The sequence below is a fragment of the Ascaphus truei genome, chromosome 15 (assembly GCF_040206685.1).
Source record: "Ascaphus truei isolate aAscTru1 chromosome 15, aAscTru1.hap1, whole genome shotgun sequence".
NCBI lineage: Eukaryota > Metazoa > Chordata > Amphibia > Anura > Ascaphidae > Ascaphus > Ascaphus truei.
This window is the reverse complement of record NC_134497.1, coordinates 34,625,028-34,647,744: the sequence shown is the minus strand read 5'-3', so window position 1 is coordinate 34,647,744 and position 22,717 is coordinate 34,625,028. Positions and strand designations below refer to the sequence as shown.

Below are 22,717 nucleotides of genomic sequence, written 5' to 3'. Positions count from 1 at the left end.
AGAGAGGGACCAGCGAGGGGGCAGAGAGAGACCAGGGGGGGCAGAGAGAGACCAGGGGGGGGGCAGAGAGAGACCAGGGCGGGGGCAGAGAGAGACCAGGGGGGGGGCAGAGAGAGACCAGGGGGGGGGGGGGCAGAGAGAGACCAGGGGGGGCAGAGAGAGACCAGGGAGGGCAGAGAGAGTCCAGGGAGGGGGCAGAGGGAGACCAGGGAGGGGGCAGAGGGAGACCAGGGAGGGGGACAGAGAGAGACCAGGGAGGGGGACAGAGAGAGACCAGGGGGGGGCAGAGAGAGACCAGGGGGGCAGAGAGAGACCAGGGGGGGGCAGAGAGAGACCAGGGAGGGCAGAGAGACCAGGGATGGGGCAGAGAGAGACCAGGGGGGGGCAGAGAGAGACCAGGGGGGGGAAAGAGAGAGACCAGGGGGGCAGAGAGACCAGGGGGGGCAGAGAGAGACCAGGGGGGGCAGAGAGAGACATGGGGGGGCAGAGAGAGACCAGGGGGGGCAGAGAGAGACCAGGGGGGGCAGAGAGAGACCAGGGGGGCAGAGAGAGACCAGGGAGGGGGCAGAGGGATACCAGGGAGGGCAGAGAGAGACCAGGGATGGGGACAGAGAGAGACCAGGGAGGGGGACAGAGAGAGACCAGGGAGGGGGACAGAGAGAGACCAGGGAGGGGGACAGAGAGAGACCAGGGGGGGGGACAGAGAGAGACCAGGGAGGGGGACAGAGAGAGACCAGGGAGGGGGACAGAGAGAGACCAGGGAGGGGGACAGAGAGAGACCAGGGAGGGGGACAGAGAGAGACCAGGGAAGGGGACAGAGAGAGACCAGGGAGGGGGAGAGAGAGACCAGGGAGGGGGCAGAGAGAGACCAGGGAGGGGGCAGAGAGAGATCAGGGAGGGGGCAGAGAGAGACCAGGGAGGGGGCAGAGAGGGACCAGGAATGGGGCAGAGAGAGACCAGGGAGGGGGCAGAGAGAGACCAGGGGGTGCAGAGAGAGACCAGGGGTTGGCAGAGAGAGACCAGGGGTTGGCAGAGAGAGACCAGGGGGGGGGGGCAGAGAGAGACCAGGGGGGGGCAGAGAGAGAACAAGGAGGGCAAAGAGAGAGAGAGAGACCAGGGGCACCCAGTTCCAGTAGTCCCCGTGCAATAAAATGTCTAAAAGTGCTTGCAGTGCAATTGTTCTGAAAGTTATTTTTTTCTGCCTGCTGGGGGGGGGGGGGGAGGGGGCTGCTGCTGCACTTACCCTGTAGTCGGAAACACAATGGAGCAGGAGCAGGCAGGTTCTCTTCTTCTTCAAGGCTTGCTGGAGTGAAGCTAGGGTTCCACAGCTTGTGCATGCTCTGGGCTTCCATACCCACCCACCTGACCTCCCTCCCCCCTGACCTGGTGCCGTGAAGATACAGGAAGTGTTAGAGGCAGAGCTACTGCTGATTGCTTCTCTGCATGGGGTCCTGCACAAGTGCACAGCTAAGCAGCAGCAGATTTTTAGTTTTGTTTTTTACGGAGCCTAGCAGAAGTGCGACCGCTCTGCCCTGTGTCCTAGCCATGCCCCCCGACAAGAGTTTTTTTTAGGCGACCCGGCATTTTGCTTTCGTGGCCCGGTGCCGGGTCGCGACCCACCATTTGGGAAACGCTGAGCTAGACTATGCCCAAGGTAAATACAGAAATTGGAATTAAACTTCAAATTTAGAAAAAAACCAAACTTTTCATAAAGGCAAAAAACGTTATGACAAAAAATGGGCACCCGAAAAGTCCAAATATGATGGATCCCGGGATAGGACTCCATCTAATTCTAGAGACAGTAGAAAGCAAAAGGATGAAATAGACCGTACCAATCTTAGAAGAGAAAAGGAGACAAATAAAGAAAAAGAAAACTCTAACAGCAAACCTAAATATAATATAAATTCTCCTTTTCATCAACTAAGAGGTTTACATATAGATTATACACATCAGAAAAAGATAAGCCCCACAACATCTCCCACAAGTAAGAATAAACAAACAAATAAAATCAGTGTGAGTCCCACAAAAGAACCAAAATTAATTAATGGTGATAAAAAACAGGGTGTCCCCCAAACTTCCAGTCTGGAAAAGAGACCGACGTTTTCTTTTTTAGATTGGAAGAGAGAAAGGGACGAGGAATATTAGAGAAAAAAATCAGACAAAAAATGGGATTCACCCAATACAAGAAAAAGAAAAATAGGAAGAGAGGTAGAAGAGGTGGGAAAGAAAAAACCAGCCAGAACAATAAGCGAATGAGAAAACTTAATAAGATCAAACAGCAACTCAATATATTTAATATAAGTCATTATAAATTAACTAAACCTGAAAAACAAGTGTTGAGTAAAGGGTTAACATTTGCACCCACTAGCGATCCCAATAATTTTGAGATCTATATACAGTAGATGTGCAAAAATTTGTTAGAAAGCTAGCACTTAAAAGGTTTTTTGCAAAAAATAAAACATCTATTGACGAAAATATAGAGGGTACAAATAGTAACTACACTAAGTTTAAACCAACATCAACCTTTTACCCCAAATTTGCAAGGGGCAATTTAGTGGAATCATTCGCAGAAATGGTCACAGCAGACTTGGAGAGACACATCTCGAAGGAGAAAAGAAAGAAAGACAATCTTAGTTTTGATGAGAAACAGGCAATAACACAATTAGAGAACAACAAACAAATAGTGATTAAATCGGCGGACAAGGGAGGGGGCATTGTAGTCATGGATGCGGCTTACTACATTGAGGAGTCGAGACGCATTCTTGATGATCAAGATACCTACCTCCCTTTAAACTGTAATCCCACATCGAAATATCAGGAGACACTAAAACTTCTATTGGAGGGAGCAGTAAGTGATGGTGTCATAAATGATAGGGAACATGAATTTTTGTATAATTTACATCCAAGAATCCCTATCTTTTATATGATACCGAAGATTCATAAAGACCTTATGAGACCACCTGGTCGCCCTATAATATCGGGCATATGATCTATTACTTCAGCATTATCTGAGTACATTGATCACCATCTACAAAAATATGTAGTCAAATTGCGCTCACATCTACGAGACACCACGCACATCTTGCAAATCCTGAGGGACCTACAATGGCAACAGGACTATATCATAGTCACTGCAGATGTAACATCGCTATATACCGTAATTTCACACACTAAAGGATGCGAAGCAACTAGAACAATATTAGAGAATGACAAATCCATGCCAACCACACTAGTCAAATTCTTGATGGAATCAATCAATTACATCCTAAGACATAATTATTTCTTATTTAAAGAACAATTTTATCTTCAGACATGTGGCACCGCCATGGGTACAAAATTCGCTCCCAGTTACGCGAACCTATATATGGGTAAGTGGGAGGATGACACCATCTGGTCCAATAGAGAACTGGGGGCGAATCTTGTCCTATGGCGGCGCTACATAGACGACGTCTTATTCATTTGGAGGGGTACAGTTGGAGAATTAGAAACATTCAAAATATATCTTAACAGCAATGATAGAAACTTGACCTTCACGTTTAAGGAAAGTAAAAGCTGCATTGAGTTTTTGGACTTACAGTTATACACAGAAAACAACATCTTAAAAACCAAAACCTATTACAAACCGGTCCAGGCAAACAACTACTTACTGGCCAGCAGTCATCACAATCCAAATTGGATTAAAAACATTCCCAAAGGACAACTAGTCAGGATTAAACGCAACTGCACAGACCCCCAAATCTTTGATGTCCAGGCACAGGAATTAAAACAAAAATTCATTGACCGAGAATATAACAAACATCAATTGGATAATGCCATAGAGACTGTAAAGGCCATGACAAGGTCAGACCTATTGGAATATAATATGTAATAGTGGGTGGGGGAGTGGGGGAAGTGGATGGACTGGGCGCTTCCTAAACAATATAATAATTAGTGTGATAAGTGACACACCTTAAGTACACACAATAAACCTATCACCATATAGTGTTAAATAAAATAAATTAAAACCAGTGTACAACAGCAGCTCAACTTCCTCTGGTGGGATCGTTCCTAATCCCAGGATGTGGAGTATTCTTTTCTTGGGGTTGTGGAGGAGCGCTGCATCTCGTGATATGTGAAAAAATATAAATATATATAGTGCAGATGGTAATTCACTGCTTTAAATGATGTAAAACATAAGAAATGAACTCACAAAAAACGTATAAAATCACTGCATGTCAGAGATCCTTCTCTCTCTGACTGGAGCCCTTTTTGTTACTGGAGTCTGTATCCTCTCAGTGAAGTGGATGATATGAAAATAAAGAAAACCACAAATAGTGCAAATAGTATGAACTATACAAATGTATTATGCACAGGTAATTAGGAAACTCACATTTTCCATAATAAAGTGGGTGGTGGAGAGAACCGCCGATAGAAGCAGGCTGCTGTTCGGTGCTTCACTTTCCCCTCACAGTGTAGTTCAATGCCAGTCTATAGAGTGTCCCACATTCTGTAAATGAGGGGGAGATAAACTAAACATCATATCTAGAAGAGAGTCCTATTGGATTTTCGAATTAAAAACCCTCAGTCCAAAAGGTTTGAATGTTGAATTTGATTTGACATCATTCCTCAAATAATGTAGATTTCGCATGATCTGGCTGGGTGCCCTGTCCCTTGTCCGCCGACAAACTCAGCTATCATGAAATTGCCTGTCCAACATCACAAAATAATCACAAAATATGCACTATATATGAGTTTATGCACTAAATATTCATATAATCACTAAACTATAATATTATTCACCACATTGCATTATACAAATAATCTCATTAATGTCACTATCACTTAATGAATAAAATAAAAAAAATATATATTATTTAGGTAGTTAGCACTATTATCACGTTAATTTTCAATTTGTATAAGTCACATTATTGCAGTCTTCAATACATTATTCAATAATTTGTCTTTAAGATATGTGTCTCTCCAAAGTAAATTTTCTAAAAAAAGACCATTTCGAGTATTTTTGCTCAAGATCAAATCCATACTCTCATCCAAAGAATGGTATGGAATATATTACTAACATTTATTTATTCTGGTGTAAATCATTGGGGTATAAGTTCACTAACAACATATTAAATTTTCTATATGAATTCAAGTATACAAATACAAGTAGAATTAAAAGTTGTCAATTTTTCCATAAGGTTTATTATATATGTCACCCTGTAAAATGTTTGTTGCATATTAATTGTTGCCAAATAGTAATTGTAGAACAATGTTTGCAAAATGATTAATGACTATTATATACCATGTGTCTAGACCCACGCATGGTCTGATTCCATCCAAACTGACAAATGATTTCATTATTACATATAACTGCACTTGTGCTAAAATAAATTTTCCCTTTAAAAGGGACAAAAAGCACTAAGGTATACATCACTTAATGTTTGATGTTTAAGCAATAAATGATCTGATGTTTGGATGAAAAGAACACATATTATGTGATATATAAGTATATATTTCTATTTGCAGCAAATTACAGCTATAATATGTCCATATTCATCCACCTGTATATTCATCCGTGTATGTACGCACTGGCTTAGCTATATGTACACAAAAAAATGCTATGTAAACAAATGTCAGTACAAAGATTTTGTGCATTACGGTTTATCACTGTTCATTACTGTTTATTCCTGTTTAACAATGTTTAGAAACACAGGACACTTATCAGGACTCTTATTAGGGCGTTCCCACCAAATTATCATAATTAAATCATCAAGGGTTTAAAAGGAAGCACAACCCCATGTAACAGACATCCCTGACGAAGAAACCCAGCATTAAGGAGTTTCGAAACGCGTATGAAGGTTTTTGGCCATCCAGAGACCCCGTAGCTGTGCACACCAGACGGTGACGTCAGCGGGAGGAGACGGTTAGAAACTACTCGGTTGGCAGCAGACCACGGGGACCGCAGGAAATCTCCCCGCACTAAAGGACGCCCTGCACCCCACGGCAAGCGGCTATCCCTGGCAAAAGACCCCGAACCACTGTACATGTCCTACTCATGGACGGTGAGTAGGATTTCAGTTTTACTATACGGCGGAGCAACGTAGCTTCCTTTAAGCACAAGCGCTTGGAAGCTCACTTCTTATTCAGCAGTGAGAACTTTCCTCTTGTTCAGCAGGAGAAAAGTCTACTGTTTATTAATCACACATATGTTTTATGTCAATTGCGGTTACAATTGTTTTAACCAATAAATGCTCTTTGTATCTTGTCCCATACGACAATTGTTGTCTCAAAGATAATACACTACTGCGGTGTTTTTGTTTATTTCTTGTTCCCTTCTCTGAGGTATTCCCTGTAAGAAGAAATCACTGCACAAGACTCTATTCCATTCTTCATCCTTAGCGCCATAGGAGGCTACTCCACACGAATCTTCTTATCTGGTTGGAAGATACCAGATCTACCTCTCAGGCAGCTCAAGGACAATCTTCATCATAAACTGTACCACAGGTTTTGTTCTACTGTATATATCACTGTTTATAACACTGTATTAATTTGTTTACACTAGCGCTTTAATTGCACTTATCATTTTACCACTCCTGGAGGAAGATGGACAAGGGGAGGGAGAGGGTGCTCACCAGGATATTGGTGAAAGACTGGGGTTGGGGGTTGCGGAGGACATTGTGCCAACAGTTCCAATTGCTCCTTATGTTCCTGCGGAGACCCCTAACTCTGGACTAACAGCCCTTCTTGCCTCATGGGGGGCAAACGCTACAGCCGATGAGCGGATTTGCATGCTGGCAGCTGTTCACAGACAAGTGACCCCTCATGCTCACCTGGTGAATGGAGAGCAGCCTGTGCCCCAGGTTAACCATCAGTTTCAATAAGTTCGTCTGTGGCAAAGACAAGATAGACGGATTTTTATCTGACTTTAAAACGCAGTGCTTAAGGTACAGAGTACCACAACGTGACTGGGTGCTGTGGTTATATCCCTTGCTGTCGGGCAAGGCAAAAGAGACCCTGAAGTCCACCCCACGAGAGGATCGGGATGACCACGACCACCTCAAGGCATTACTGCTGCTGCGGTATGCCCTCACCCAAGAAGCGTACAGAGGCAAGTTCAGGACAGAGGAACGCCATCCTCAGGAGTCCTTTGTGAACTATGGTGCCTGCATGGCACGCCAGGGTACTCAGTGGGTGGAGGGTTGTGGTGCCACAAAGTACCACACGCTGCTGGACTTACATCTTCCATGAGCAGTTATTGCAGCAGTGCCCCTCAGACGTGAGGGCATGGGTCTTTAACAAAAAAATGAAGACTCATGAGGAGGCTGCCAGGATGGCTGACGAGTACTTATGCAGCCATGCCCTGATGGAGGAGAAAGGTGCTCCCAGACAACCGCTATGCCAGCCAAGCGAGCCAAGCAAACGCCTCAGTGGGTGCAAAAATCTGCAGCAGCAGAGCACAGTAATCCTAAAACCTGCAGAATTTAGGCATGAGAAAAGGTGCTACCTGTGTAACAAAGTCGGTCACATCAGACCCGACTGTCCGGACCGTGCCAGGTCCAGTGAACCCCATCTGGGGGAACGCTCTCCAGCTGCGAGACCGGTCGCCAGTAGGCGACTGGCACACACAGAAGAGTCAAGCCGAGCCGTGAATTCAACCCACAGAAGGACGTCCACGGAGAGATCTGCATTTGACCCTCAGGACCCAGCAGTGGAGACGGAGGAGCATTAGGTTGCATCAGTCGGGATGCAGCCCAGTGATGCCCAACAGAAACATCTGCAGAGGGTGACCATCGAAAACCGTCAAGCGGACGGCTTGTTGGATTCCGGTGCCTTCGTTACCCTGGTCCGGCCTGATATGGTCCGGCCAGAGGATTTGCTCCCAGTCACTGGGATGCGTGTGACCATGCCAGATGGAGGACCGTGGTCACTCCAGGTTGCCCGGGTCTTTTTGGATTGGGGTGCCGGTCGTAGCATGAGGGAGGTGGGGGTATTGCCTGGGTTAGATGCCGCAGTTTTGCTCGGCAATGACCTGGGACATGTTACCTGTGTATTCACTGCAGAGCTGGCTCCTGTTGCAGCGATTCCTAGGAGCCAGTTATCAGGGATGGCAGCAGGATCAACCCGTCCCCCTGCATTTGGGACCAACAGTTCCAGCGGTCTCTGAGGGGACCAGACAGGTAAGCCAGACTACTGAGTCGCGACCAGTGACTGACTTACTGTTCCCTTTACCTGTTCCTGTTTCCCCTGAATTAGAGACTAACGGTGGGTGGTTAGTGTTAGGAACAGAATTTAGGAATGCGGTGAAAGCTGACCCCAGCCTAGAAGGTATGAGACTGCGGTCGTCCGAGTTTCAGGCAGCGGGGGGTCAGACCACTTGCTGTCGCACCGCTGGCTCTGGGGTAGGGAGTCTGGATCTACCGGGTTTGAAGGAGTCTGGACAGATAGAAGACGGTTAGTGGTATCTAGGGAGTGTAGGCAGCAAGGATTACGGGAAGCCCACTTCATTCCACTAGCGGGTCACTCAGACGAGAGGTTAGCTGTTGCAGCATTACTCCTGGCCGGAGGCATCAGGGGCAGTGGCAGAGTTGTGCCGCCCCGGTGATGCCTGCCAGCAAGAGGGTAAAGCGGGTGCTTGTGCGGATACTCCTGGACCTGTTACCAGGAATAAGAGGCTGTTTCAGGGAGTAGCGCAGGCAGTGCCAAGCATCTTGGCTGGGATAGGTTATACTAGGGGGGTTCCAGGTGAGCTAGGGTCCCGGGTGAGTAGGCAGCCAGGAGCAGTAGCCAGGGCTAGGTCAGAACAGCATAGGGTTCTGTTCTCGGACCAGCCGGGCTGGACACATGGCACAGATCATCGTGGGCTCACAAGTGATCTGCGCCCTCTGCATAGGAATTCATACAGGGTATCAGCAGAGGTGAAGGGCAGTGTAGAGAGGGACGCTAGGGAGACGTCAGCCTTCATCACCCCGAGTGGCCTCAGTGAATTTTTAGTGATGCCATTCGGGATGAGGAATGCCCTGGCTACCGTTCGATGCCTGGTCAGTAGGTTGCTGGAGGGAGTGCAGAGTTATGTAGGTGCATATCTGCGGGAGATAGCTATAGTTATTCTTGGGATTTACCGCTAGCACAGGTTAGCTCGAGTAAGGGAAGCAGGGCTATTGGTGAAAGCCCCTAAGTGCTTAGTTGGGATGGCTGAGATGTTTGACCTAGGGCACAGGGCGAGTGGAGGGCATCTGACTTTTCTAGGTACCACTGGTTGCTGTAGAGGGTTTATCTCACAGCACAGAGCTGTGACTAGATCCCTGACTGACTTGACTGGGAAGTGACTCTCGGTACTGTTGGTCTGGTCTGCAGCCTGTGAAAGGGCAATTCAGGCTCTGATAACTGCACTACCCAGTGTGCTGCTACTAACTGCACCAAACTCTGCTACAAAGTTTTGTGTGCAGACCGATGTCCCGGACGTTGATATCAGTGCTGTGCTCAGCCGAATACGGGGAGCACCGGGCACGACAGTGCAGATGAACCATACCGCAAAGACTGCCCTGTTGAACTGTTAACCTCAATAGTTGGGCCGCCTGTCAATACGCCGGATTGGGCGGTTGTGCCAGCGCCTACGCTTTGAGGTGGGGAGGTGTGACGGTGAAGGGGTACACAGGCCACCAAATAAAGGTATTACGCCTGGCTGGGTGCCCCTGAGCTATATTGGGGAATTGTGCGTGTCAGCTCTTCAACCCAATTATGGTATATAACTGTTTGTATAATAAAGATGTATGTGGTTTTACTGTTCCAGGAGTGCCAAGCAACGGGGATATGCAGGGCGTGAGTTTCAGGGGTGATTTTACGGTAAAATGTTGTCAGGGTGTGTTTGGGTAAAAGGGGGCCCGGGTTGCGGGTTCCCCCAAAACATGTACTCAGGAATCCCCCCCGATTCCTGAGGACATGAGGAAGAAAGACCACCGGATTTGTATGGACAGAATGAAAATATTCATTTCGGCGGAGAAAGAGGGGTCGCAAGCTGCGCCCCAAGCCAAAGACTGTCTCGTGGCTCTATTTGCGCATCAACCCCACTCTGGGAATTGATGTCTAGAGACTATTTCTGCGAATTTCGTTCCGTGGACATTTTATTTCGTTTTGCCCTGTTCCAGTAAGTGTTTATTCGTGTTGTAAATCAAGCTGTGTGTGTTTCTTCTGTAAATAAATTACAATGTATTTTATCTCATGCTTTGTTCAATAAAAGGATCAAGATATTAAGGTGTTAAAAAGCGTGGTCTAAATTCTGCGTTCTTTCTTGGCTCATATGTGATGTCTACTTACAAGATGTAAGTCAAAATCAAGCGGTTTTGACACTCAATGGTCTCTGCTGTGCAGGTATTCCCACCAGGTGATAGGGTCTCCAGCTCTCAGCTCCGCAGCAAAGTGTATGTAAAAGAAATACAAACCATAGTGCAGACCAGTATAATGTAAAAAAACTAGACTTTATGGGGTTTAAAAATGAACACTTACAATAAAAACAAGTATTTCAGGCATGTACCACAATCATTGTGATCAAAGAGAGAAGATGATTTTTTGGTTTACACTTCAGGCTCACCCGCCTCCTCCGGTGTGACTTGGTGTGGACCACCACTCTCAGGGACTTTGTACCTCCAGCGGTGGGCGCATTGATCCAGGTCTCTCTTCCCTCGTGGGTTGACACTCCTGAGGAAGCCACACACCCTTTTTTGGCGAAACGCGTAGAGTGGTAGCCGCCCAGAGAGGAGAGAGAAGAGAGGAGAAATTTACTGACAGATACTCACAGAACCGCGACCGGAAGTGACGTATCGGGACGGAGCGGAAGTGACGCATCGGTGTGCGAGTGAAGCTGAAACATCCATCAGAGAGGCTGTATCCCAGTGAAGAACTCCACAGTGCCTGCGGGCAGCTGTTATGGGAAGGTGATCGACCCACAGAAGAGGGAACCCACGAGGGAAGAGAGACCTGGATCAATGCGCCCACCGCTGGAGGTACAAAGTCCCTGAGAGTGGTGGTCCACACCAAGTCACACCGGAGGAGGCGGGTGAGCCTGAAGTGTAAACCAAAAAATCATCTTCTCTCTTTGATCACAATGATTGTGGTACATGCCTGAAATACTTGTTTTTATTGTAAGTGTTCATTTTTAAACCCCATAAAGTCTAGTTTTTTTACATTATACTGGTCTGCAGTATGGTTTGTATTTCTTTTACATACACTTTGCTGCGGAGCTGAGAGCTGGAGACCCTATCACCTGGTGGGAATACCTGCACAGCAGAGACCATTGAGTGTCAAAACCGCTTGATTTTGACTTACATCTTGTAAGTAGACATCACATATGAGCCAAGAAAGAACGCAGAATTTATATCACTTGAATTTTATTGTCTGCACTTAGATTGTTTTTCTTGTTTTATGTTCTTTTCCCTCCATGCTCCCCCTGGATTACAACTGGAGAGTGACGATTTGTGGGACTAGCGAAACCAGTCCCCACCAGCTGGGTTTGAGCAGGGGGTTTGAACCTTTCAATAATATTATCACGTTATTTGAACACAATATCACTGTTTAACAATTAATTGATTTGGTCAAAATATTCACTGTATATTATTAGTGTACACTAATAGAGTTAGCGCCGTTTTCTTTCACCTTCACGTAGCAAAAAGCGTGGTCTCCCATGACAAGGGGGACAAAGGATAATGGCTACCAGTCGCGGCCAGGCCCCGGCTCTGCATCAGATGCAGTCCTTCCTGTCCCAGCCTCTGACGTCAGTGCGCTGTGCCCCTCTGACGTCAGCACGCCAAAGCTTCCAGTGCGCGCTGACTGGAAGCTCGGTGTGGGACACAGTGAGGAGGCCTGCATCTGATGGCCGGTCGCAGCCGGCTCCTGACTCTCTGCCCGTCCCTGCAGCCACCGCCAGTCCCGACCATCCCCAAGGTATGTTTACTTTTATTTATATTTATTTATTTATAAAATATTTTACCAGGAAGTAATACATTGAGAGTTACCTCTCGTTTTCAAGTATGTCCTGGGCAGAGTTAAGACAAATAATACATGGTTACAAATACAGTTACATAAATGAACAGGGTATACATTATATACAAGACATTGCATGCACAGTTAAAGAAAATATATGTTATGGGCGAATGAAACAGTTACAGACCAGATTAAAATGTGAGACAGCCTTAGATTTGAAAGAACTTAAAGTGGTGGTGGATGTGAGAGTCTCTGGTAGGTTGTTCCAGTTTTGGGGTGCACGGTAAGAGAAGGAGGAATGGCCGGATACTTTGTTGAGCCTTGGGACCATGAACAATCTTTTGGAGTCTGATCTCAGGTGATAAGTGCTGCATGTGGTAGGGGTGAGGAGCTTGTTCAGATAGCTGGGTAGCTTGCCCATAAAGAATTTAAAGGTAAGACAGGAAAGTTGAACTTTGCGCCTACTCTAGTGATGACCAATCTAGTTCTTTGAGCATTTCGCAGTGATGTGTGTTGTAGTTGCATTGGAGAACAAAACGACAAATTGAATTGTAGAGGGTGTCAAGTTTGCTAAGGTGGGTTTGAGGTGCCGTGCCATATACTATGTCTCCATAGTCAATAATTGGCATTAGCATCTGCTGTGCGATACGCTTTCTGACCAGGAGACTTAGGGAGGATTTGTTCCTGTAAAGTACCCCTAGTTTGGCATAGGTCTTGGTTGTCAGGGTATCAATGTGCATTCCGAATGTTAAATGGGAGTCAAACCATAAGCCTAGGTATTTAAAACTAGTGACAGGGGTTAGGGTGGTGTTAGTGTTGGTTCTAATATGGAGCTCAGTCGTTGGAAGCTTTAAGAATTTAGTCTTGGTCCCAAATACCATTGTTACAGTCTTGTCAGTGTTTAAAAACAGTTTGTTTTGGGAAATCCAGTTTTCGAGTCTCAAAAAGTCAGACTGAAGTATGTGTTGAAGGTCAGAGAGGCTATGGCTGTGTGCATATAGGATTGTGTCATCTGCATACATGTGTATTGAGGCTTCCTTACAAGCTGTGGGAAGATCATTAATGAACACTGAGAAGAGTAGGAGCCCCAGAACAGAGCCTTGCGGGACACCACAGATGATATCCAGGGGGTTGGAGTTGGAGCCTGAGATGGACACATGTTGGGATCTTCCTGAAAGGTAGGACTGAAACCAGTTTAAAGCATGCTTCCAGAGCTCTGGAGTTTGTTAAGCAGGATAGCATGATCAACTGTATCAAAAGCCTTTGCAAAATCTAGGAATACTGCACCAGTGAGTTGTCCCCATTCCATTCCACACTGGATTTCATTGCAAACTTTTAGCAGGGTAGTTACGGTGGAGTGTTTGGGACGAAAGCCAGATTGGAATTGGCAAGGGAAATTTGTCTTGGTGTAGTAGTCGCTTAATTGGGAGTGGACACATTTTTCCATGACTTTGGATAGAATTGGGAGAAGTGAGATTGTCTGTAGTTTGAGACAGTGTTTTTGTCCCCACTTTTGAAGATTGGGACAACTCTGGCAGTTTTCCAGGTCTTAGGGATATGGCCTGCAGACAGGATAGAGTTGACTATGGAAGCAATTGGTTTGGCAATGGCTGGGGCACCATGTCGTAGGAACCTAGATTGTAGTAAGTCAGGTCTGCATTGGCTTCTTAGTTTTAGTTTGAGGAGCGCTTGTGTAATCTCCTCTTCAGATACTGAGCCAAATTGAACATTTTGGGCAGTGTTGGGAGGGGGTGGGGCTATGTGGTCACTCCCAGGATGAGATTCATGTTTGTGGTTTGGGCTGCGTTTCGCTAATAAGTTAGTGCACACCCCACAAAGTAATCATTGAATGCATTTGCAATGTCAGTGGGGTTTGTCAGAGTAATATCCCCCTTAGTGATATTACTTGGTTGTTGATGGTTAGGAGGCTGGAATATATTGTTGATAACCTTCCAGAAGTTAGCTGGGTTTGATGTATTTTGGTGGAGATTGTCAGAGTAATATTGTGCTTTTGCATGCCTTGTTTGCCTTGTGCACATGTTCCGCAGGCATCTGTAGTGATTGAGTTCCTTGGTAGTGCCAGTTACTTTGTAGCTTTTCCACAAGGTATCCCTGAGCTGGTAGAGTGCAATAAGGTCAGTTGTAAACCATGGAAGGTGGGCCCCACGTACCCTTATTTTGCGTAGTGGAGCATGGGTATCGCAGAGTTTTAAGAACTCGGATTGGAAATAGTCGAGCGCAGAATCAGGGTCGGGAATTAAATCGATTCTGTGCCATGGGCAGTTGGTAAGGTCGTCCAGAAACTGTTGTGGGTTAAAGTTTTTAAATGTTCTAGTGAGGAGAACTTTAGGGCTTGAATGGGGCGTTTTAATTTTCCTTACACAGTACACTATTGCATTGTCACTGAAAATATGTATCGGGGGGGAGTCTTTTTATTTTGGTGGGAGTGGGTGTTGGTTTAGCTCATCTTGCCTATGTATATAATGGGCAGTATATTGGCCATTATATACATAGGAAAGACAGGGCTAACGCCAGCCTGAAGTAGGTGATAAAATATTTGCGGTATTTCTGCCGTTCATCCCGTTAAGATAAATATTGGGACTTGATGTATGGCAGTTTTTACTTTACAATGTGATATTATGCCCGTTTTGTATCGGATCAGATGCTTTTAATAGGTTTGAAAAAAGTGCTTTCTTTTTGGCACTGCAACGCTGATTCATTGCACGCTAATAATAAGGCGCTTTTTTATGGGCGGTTATACAGCATTTTTGGTTACCGCAGCTTGATGTATCTGGCCCTTTGACTCAAGTCAAGTTTAGTGATGTTAAGTTCTAGTTGACCCATAATGGTGTATGCAGATCTATCACTATTTGCAATTTAACATCAGTAATAAGACAATAGAGATGTAAAAACCACACAACACACATATTCCTGATTACCTTGTGCTGGCGCGTTACTTTTCCACTGCGTACCCCACTTGATACCAAGCTCTTTCCCATATTCATCTCCAGACCAGACAACGACCTCTGTGTGGGGGGGGGGGAGGAGGTCTGTGCAGGTTCTGTAGTAGATTTTCCTGTGGTACTGGAACGCCACAAGGTTCTGTTCTTCCTCGTTTCTCGCACAATTTACAAACCTAAAATTGGGACAGTTAGTGAGGTCTCAAAATAATGTCTATTTTATAAAGGGAGAGCTGAAAAAAGATACAAGTTGATAATAATGTGACTTGTCTTTTCTTTCTTCTCTACAGCTTTTGAGGTGATCAGAAGTTAACGAAGAGCAATGTATATACTAGAGGTGCGCTAACTTTTCTGTTTTGGCCCCCCCCTGCTCGCAGACCCCTTCCCTTACCGGCTCGGAGCTTTGCGGCGTCATATGATGTCATGACGTCACGTGACGCTGTGTTGTCATTGCGACGCATCGCAGAAGAGGCAGTTCATGGCCACGTCATGCCCCCCTCCCCCGCGCATCCCATCGCTCCACATAGACCACAGATCCCGGATTTGACCCGTGCAGTCAGACGCGCGTGCAGCAGTGACCACTGGGGTCGTAGCCTAAGGCTACATACGTGCAGCAATGGTGCTCAACAAGGCTGTGAGGAGAAGACAGGAGTGAGGAGAGAGGTGCAAAGAGCTGCTGTAATCACATGCTCATTAACGTGAGTGGATGGTAAAGTGCAATTGAGGCTATTGCACTTTAGTGAATCTAGTGTTTGGTAAACAGAGGAGGCAAAGTGGATAAGGAAAAATAACCCCCTTCAGATCACTACCTGGGAGGCAAATAAAGGGTGTGGGAGGAAGGGGGATACAGAACACAAACAGCAATAGAAACACAGTAAGAGAAACCATGTGAGACGGGTAACTCTTCTCTTGAGGGGGTATTGGGGAAATAATTTGACAAGCTGTATGGGGGATAAATAAAATGAATATTTCTGTAACTTCAGTAGATTCGGGAGGTTTTGCAAGGATTTGGAAAGACAATAAGTGATGGTAATGGTCACAGAGTAATAGTCTAGAGAATATAGATTTGGCATTAGATGCCCAGTATACTACGTAAAGTAGTGTAGGTGACAGCAATCAAAGTTATCCATAATGTCAACAACTGCATCTGGTTAAATAAGGCTTTGAAAAGTGTGGCCCTGCGTTCCTAAGACGGGGAAAGACTTGTGTGGGGTGAGAGGAAAAGGAGTGCTTAGGATAGCTAGCAAGGAGAAAAGGCTGATTGTACAAACTCTTATGGGTTTGTAATCTCAGGATTTATTTAAACTGAAGTAGAGTAGGAAAATGGTATTTAAAGGGGCAGTCCCTCCTAAGAAGAACGTGAACCAACAACAATAATGGCATATTTAATAGGTTAAATGTAGCGAATTGTCAAGTTAAAAAACCCGTTTACCAAACAAAAAATCCTAACACTTCCATAGAAAACAAAGTACCGTATTTCCTCGATTCAAAGACACACCTTTTTTCCCATTTTCACATGTCTGGAATAGGGATGCGTCTTAGAATCAATGTACTAAAAAAAAAAAAAAAAAAATTTAAATCAGCTAGGGGCGATGCTGCTGGAGATGCCCGCCGGGGATCTTCCAGTCTGCAGAAAGAGCATGGCTGCAATCACGCCCCCCCTCCTCCCTTTCCATGAGGTGCAGAGATCGGAGATGCCTGCCAGGGATCTTCACATTGCCTAGAAGCCCCCCTCCCGAATCCCTGTGTGAACTGCAGGAGGTGCAGAGGTAGCTGTGTCTCTCTGTGTCTGTGTCTCACTCTCTCTGTCTGTGTGTCTCATTCTCTGTGTGTTGTCTGTGTGTCTCTCTCTCTGTCTCTGTGTGTGTCTTTCTTTGTGTCTGTGTGTGTCTCCCTCTCTCTGTGTGTGTCTCTCTCTGTATGTGTCTGTGTATGTCTCTCTCTGTCTGTCCCTCCCCCTTCCCTCCATTTGCTCCCTTCCCTCCATTCGCACCCTTCCCCGATTCCCTCCTCCCCCCCTTCCCCTCGCTCCCTCCCCTCCCTGCCCCCCTTCCCTCCATTCACTCCCTCATTCGCTCTCCCCTTCCCTCCATTCGCTCTCCCCCCCTTTCCTCCATTCTCTCCCTCCCCTTCCCCCCCCCTTTCTCTCCCTCCCCTCCATTCTCTCCCTCCCCTCCATTCTCTCCCTCCCCCCCTTCCCTCCATTCTCTCCCTCCCTCCATTCTCTCCCCTCCTTCCCTCCATTCTCTCCCCCCCTTCCCTCCATTCTCTCCCCCCCTTCCCTCCATTCTCTCCCCCCCTTCCCTCCCCCTTCCCTCCCTTCCCTCCCCCTTCCCTCCATTCCCTCCCCCTTCCCTCCATTCCCTCCCCCTTCCCTCCATTCTCTCCCTCCTCCCTTTCCTCCATTCTGTGTCTGCCTGTCCCTCCCCATTGGTTATTGAAGGGTCATGTAACCCTGCTAGTTAAAAAAAAAAAAAAATTCTGCACATTTAATATAGTGGGATTTTTTCCCCATTTTTTTTTATTAAATCAAGGGCGTGTCTTAGAATCAATGGCGTCGTACAATCAAGGAAATAGGGTAATTATAATGCCCTCATTAATCAAAACACATAAATGTTCCTGGAGAAATATAGAACAGGATTTCTTTCACAATACACAAATAAGTAAAATAGTTATTTTAACCCTTTGAGTGATGGAGAGGTCACGTGATCGCCCCCCTGCTGATGACAGACTGGACGGGGAGACCCCCTCCCTTCTATCCCACGTAGTGATAGATCCGTCTTGCACAGGAGCATGACAATTCCGCTAGGAAAACCAGCAGGATTATTATGACGTAGCTATTAAATCATGGGGCCAGACGCAGTGACATAACAGCTACATCCAAAGGGTTAAATGATGATTTCATCCTTTTTATGGCAGTCGTGTACTCCAAGTGAGTTCATGTTTTCCCGCCGCTAGGTTGGATTTAAAGCAGCAGTTCAAGCTGCCCTTAAAAATAAATAAAAAAATTCGATATGCGCATCAATGCAATCCAAACACTGACAAGTAATTAGCCGATCGATCCGTTCTCCTGTGATCAATCAGCGAAGTTACTGCTCGAGGGTTCACTAAATCACTGTGTAATGCAGTCAGTGGAACACATAAATATAATCATACTAGCTGATGTACCCGGCGCTACCCGGGATTTAATGTTCTGGCTCCCCATCTCTCTCTCCCTTCCACTGTCTCCCCCCTCTCTTTCTCCCCCGTTCACAGCAATACACCTCCCCCTCTTCACAGCTGTCACCCCCCTGTTCACAGCTGTGTCCCCCCCCCAGTTCATATCTCCGATAGGTGAATGGGTGGGTGACTGAGTGGGTGACTGACAGTGTGTGACTTTGAGTGGGTGACTTTCACTGAGTGGGTGGGTGACTGACTGACTGGGTGGGAGACTTACCTTGACCGGGTGGGTGGTGGTTCCTGGCGCTTTGACTGAGTGGGTGGGTGGGTGACTAACTGACTGGGTGAGTGGTGGTTCCAGGCGGCAGACGGTTCCCCTCCTGGCCCTGATATCTCTGTGGCATGCGGGGGGCAAGAGTGGCAAGCTGGGGCAGGAGGGCCGCGCTTCCCCTCCGTTTCTTGTTGGGAGCGAGGGGGGAGGAGCCTGTAGTTGGCGGCTGGGGCAGGAGGGCCGTGCCGCTCTTACCCTCCGTCCGGGAGCCAGTGCAGGGCGGAGAGGGTGAGTGCCGCGCCGCGCTTCCCCTCCATCCGGGAGCGGGTGCAGGGCGGTGAGGGTGAGGGCCGTGCCGCGCTTCCCCCTCTGTCCGTGAGCCGGTGCAGGGCGGTAAGGGTGAGGGTGAGGGCCGCGCTTCCCCTCCATCCGGGAGCCGGGGCGGTGATGGTGAGGGCCGCGCCGCGCTTCCCCTCCGTCCGGGAGCCGGTGCAGGGCGGTGAGGGTGAGGGCCGCGCTTCCCCTCCGTCCGGGAGCCGGGGCGGTGAGGTTGAGGGCCGCGCCTCCCCTCCGTCCGGGAGCCAGGGCGGTGAGGGTGAGAGCCGCGCCACGCTTCCCCTCTGTCCGGGAGCCGGTGCAGGGCGGTGATGGTGGGGTGTGTGTGTGTGTGTGTCTGCGGGTGAGGAGAAGAGAGTGGCAGTTGGGTGACGTCATAGAGGCACCAATCTGATTGGCCAGAGGCTGAGGACCAATCAGATTCGCCACATCTAGCACCAGACTCACAACATTCACTTTTATTATATAATAGATAGAAGATAGATACGTTCCACTGACGTGTGCTTGTTCCCGAGTCCTGGTCCTGTCACATGGGGCTTCTCCAGCAGCAGACATCATTTGACGCGGAGTCCTTGTAGAGGGGGGGGGGGCGCAAGCTCAAGAAGTTTGCGCACCCCTGTTTTAATCTATATATCTCTAATGATATGTAGTTTGCCTTGTTATCTTATGCCCAGATAAATGTGTGTAATAATACTGCTTTTCACTGTAAGCTCATAACACTGAACCATCTAACTTGCTCCTTTTCAGCTTTAACCTTCATTTTGGCAGAAAAATCATTTAAGAAAGAAAATATCAGCATGGCAACCCCCAGCTCTTCAGACTGATTTATAGACATTAAATATCCTTTATGGCCCCAATATAGTGCGTACATGTTGCTTCAATTTACTGTTACTTAAGTGTAACTTAATTTGACTTCTCCACAGTTCAGTAAGTGTGCTGAGCTGTCTGTGTGACTATTTTGTTATTGGTTTTCCTGGTTGCTTAGCGACGTTACGTCATAATATGCTGCGATGAAGTCAGACAACAACCAGAAAGTACTGAGGCTGCAGTGGCTGCCCGGCTGTAAACACAGGTGATGGGTATGAGGGGATTGTGTAACCCCTAGGGGTATATATACTTGTTAGTGTCACTATTGCAGTAAGGTGTATGGTCTGAGGAGAGGACGTGTCTGTCCTGAAACGCCACGTGTTTGCATATACCTGCTCTGATGCTTTGAATACAAAGTAAGTTACTTACAGAAAAGGCTCCTGTGTGCTTCCTGCACCACTTTATTTCTTCATCGTCTCCTTCCCGGAAGTGGAGACACTGACTACATCCAGGTCACAGCTCTGTGTCCTACTGCGCATGCTCACACTAAGGGTATCATGGGAGTTGTAGTTTTTAGACTTCAAAATGGATCACGTGTCACATACTGTGTAGATTAGAAATAAGACAGTAACATTTCCCAGGCACTGTGCTAGGGAAAGATAGTTTCTGCTGCATGTAGATGTGTATACTCCTCTTGGTCCTTAATATTTTCCAGTAAAGCTGCTTCAGTTCGTCCCTTTTGACGATGATATGAAGGAAGAACTGCGCATGCTCACACTAAGGGGCTTATGGGAGTTGTAGTTTTTAGACTTCAAAATGGATCACGTGTCACATACTGTATAGATTAGAAAGATTACACAGAGCCCCCTGCCTTCTCCCTCACACAGAGCCAGGGTTGCCACCTTCAACTGATGGCCAACCCGGAGGGGGGTAAATCCCTTATATGCAGGGTTGCCACCTTCGACTGACGGTAAACCCGGAGATTTTTTTTTTTAAATGACACTGTGTTGCCATGACAACGGGATGCTATGTAACGTCACGCGGCGTCAAGTCGCCATGACAACGTGGCACCGCATGACGTCGTGACATCATGTGGCGTCTCATTGTCATGGCAACGAGCATCACGTGATGCTGTTACGTCACGTGACGTTCCCGTTGGCATGGCAACGCAGCGCCATTTGACGCCGCGCAGCCATATTGACAGTAGTTGCAGGAGGAGATGGCGGGAGACTGCTATTGCTGGCACTATTGCTGCATTAATGGTATATGGAATTATACCTTACATCAGGGGGGGGGAGAGGGGGGAGGAGAGGGGAGAGGGGGGGGAGAAGGGAGAGGGGAGAGGGGGGAGGAGGGAGGGAGAGGGGGGAGAAGGGAGAGAGGAGATAAGATATATGGGGGTGGTGTGTGTTCTCTAGCAGGGTTTCTAAGAATGTTACTGTGTTGCTTATGTGCCAATCGATCTTGTCTAATAAAAACTACAACTCCCATGATCCCCTACCTGTGAGCATGTGCAGTAGAGCATAGGGCTGTGACCCGGATGTAGTAGGCAGTGAAGTGCACACAGATAGTCCCGTGAGAAATGCAGAGGATGTGTGAGTGATGTAGCAATGAGAAGTCACTTACTGTGCTGCCCTGTCTGCAACAACCCGCCCACCCGGAGATTTCAGGGACAAACCCGGAGCCCGGAGAAGGGGATGCCAAACCCGGAGTCTCCGGGTGAAACCCGGAGAGGTGGCAACCCCGCTTATATGGCGGCGTGCTGCGGGGTCTCATGACATCCTGCTGCAACTCCCCCTCCAACTGCAGTGAATGCTATGTGATGTTGTGACGCTACACAGTGTCACGTTGTCATGGCAAAGTGATGCCGCGTAGTGTCGACATCAAGTAGCGTCCAATTGACATGGCAATGTGCAGCCATGTTCGGTGCAGTTGGAGGGGAATTACAGAAGAATGCCGATGACGTGGACGCCACAGCAAGCGGCCACCCTCCCCCGCAGCCGCACACCGGCACTGCCACCCGGAGATTGACAGGCTAACCCGTAGACCCCCTGCTCCCTGACACCGAGCCCCCCCTGCTCCCTGACACCGAGCCCCCCCTGCTCCCTGACACCGAGCCCCCCCTGCTCCCTCACACAGAGCGCCCCGCCCCTGCTCCCTCACACAGCGCGCCCCGCCCCTGCTCCCTCACACAGAGCTCCTCACACAGAGCCCCCCAGCTCCCTCACACAGAGCCCCCCCGCTCCCTCACACAGAGCCCCCCCGCTCCCTCACACAGAGCCCCCCCGCTCCCTCACACAGAGTCCCCCCGCTCCCTCACACAGAGCCCCCCCGCTCCCTCACACAGAGCCCCCCCGCTCCCTCACACAGAGCCCCCCCGCTCCCTCACACAGAGCCCCCCCGCTCCCTCACACAGAGCCCCCCCGCTCCCTCACACAGAGCCCCCCCCGCTCCCTCACACAGAGCCCCCCCGCTCCCTCACACAGAGCCCCCCCTGCTCCCTCACACAGAGCCCCCCCTGCTCCCTCACACAGAGCCCCCCCTGCTCCCTCACACAGAGCCCCCCCCTGCTCCCTCACACAGAGCCCCCCCTGCTCCCTCACACAGAGCCCCCCCTGCTCTCTCACACAGAGCCCCCCCTGCTCTCTCACACAGAGCCCCCCCTGCTCCCTCACACAGAGCCCCCCCTGCTTCCTCACAGTGCCCCACCCTGCTCCCTCACACAGAGCCCCCCCCGCTCCCTCACACAGAGCCCCCCCCGCTCCCTCACACAGAGCCCCCCCACTCCCTCACACAGAGCCCCCACCGCTCCCTCACATAGAGCCCCCCCTGCTTCCTCACAGTGCCCCACCCTGCTCCCTCACACAGAGCCCCCCCCGCTCCCTCACACAGAGCCCCCCCCGCTCCCTCACACAGAGCCCCCCCACTCCCTCACACAGAGCCCCCACCGCTCCCTCACACAGAGCCCCCCCCCGCTCCCTCACACAGAGCCCCCCCGCTCCCTCACACAGAGCCCCCCTGCTTCCTCACAGAGCCCCACCCTGCTTACTCACACTGAGCCCCACCCTGCTCCCTCACACAGAGCCCCCCCCCTGCTCCCTCACACAGAGCCCCCCCCTGCTCCCTCACACAGAGCCCCCCCCTGCTCCCTCACACAGAGTGCCCCACCCCTGCTCCCTCACATAGAGCCCTCACTGCTCCCTCACACACAGCCCCCCCTGCTCCCTCA

The 22,717-nt window shown here is 48.6% G+C and overlaps 1 protein-coding gene across 5 annotated transcripts in view; it reads right to left on the bottom strand.

Annotated features, from left to right (window-relative positions):
- The window catches only part of LOC142466796 (uncharacterized), a 361,893-nt gene that overhangs the window by 19,276 nt on the left and 319,900 nt on the right, over nt 1-22,717 (bottom strand). Inside the window, exons 2-5 of one of the 5 annotated variants that reach the window (XM_075572225.1) lie at nt 19,918-20,034; nt 15,307-15,547; nt 14,895-15,091; nt 4,370-4,486 (exon numbers count right to left, since the gene is read on the bottom strand). The gene's annotated coding sequence lies outside the window, so the exon portion shown is untranslated. The other 4 variants (XM_075572223.1, XR_012788218.1, XM_075572224.1 and 1 more) reach the window with 4 other exon arrangements.